Source organism: Aptenodytes patagonicus, chromosome 6, assembly GCF_965638725.1.
Source record: "Aptenodytes patagonicus chromosome 6, bAptPat1.pri.cur, whole genome shotgun sequence".
Lineage (NCBI taxonomy): Eukaryota > Metazoa > Chordata > Aves > Sphenisciformes > Spheniscidae > Aptenodytes > Aptenodytes patagonicus.
Window position 1 is genome coordinate 63,860,634 of NC_134954.1, and position 1,032 is coordinate 63,861,665.

A 1,032-nucleotide genomic window follows, 5' to 3' on the forward strand; every position below is an offset into this window, starting at 1 on the left:
TGAAAGAGTGGTTACACATTGGAACAGGCTGCCCAGGGAAGTGGTGGAGTCCCCATCCCTGGAAGTATTTAAAAGACGTGTAGATGCAGCACTTAAGGACATGGTTTAGTGGGCACGGTGGTGTTGGGTTGACGGTTGGACTCGATCTTAGAGGTCTTTTCCAACCTTAATGATTCTATGATTCCAGTTCTTTACAAAGATTGTGAACACAGCAGCTCATTTGTTAACTGTAGCCCATATATACCTACTCAGTGTTAAGCCTTGCTAGCTCACCTATGGATAACATCAAAGCAAAGTTAGCATGACTGAAATATTTGTCCCAAGTGGACTCCTGTAGCTTGCATGAAGCTCAGAGCAGAACAATCATGCTTTTGGCACATAAGCTATGCAGTTTTAAGCTAGTTTATCAAATACCTTTACACAAGCTGTAGTGAGGCTCAGTCTTAAGTTCCACTTACAAAATTACTATGCTTATCTGCATAGTAACAGTACAAGCACAAATAGTTAAGGGGCACCAATAGTTAAGGTCACACATGCCTAAAATGGAAGTGATAGGCCTTGTCATTATAGCCCTAAGCACAACAGCAACTCATCAACTTCCACTACCAGGAAGCCTAGCTTCAGCACACCTTTCGAAAACAGGGCCCAGAGTCAGGTGGTTTTGCCCATCAAATTTACACTGAAAAAAACCAGGCTGATACTGTCCTAATTATGTGAGGAACCACAAGAGGCTGCATGGGAAAGTGTTATTCTGTGCACAAGACTAGCAAAACCTAGTCTCAAATGTTTTCATCTTATTTTCTGTGTCCACCCCCCTCCTTTACTCTAACATGAGATTAGCACATGGCTGTAGATGGTCTCGAGCTAAGCACAGACATAAGTTGTAGGAATTTCTCTGAGACTTCTAGCCTTCTTTCAAATCCAGCTAGTACTTTTTAGTGACTAGTCCCAGTCAGGAACAGGTAAATGGGCCATAAAAAAAAAATTATTGCCTACCTGTTTTCATGAGAACGCCAGGCTTGAATAAAAATA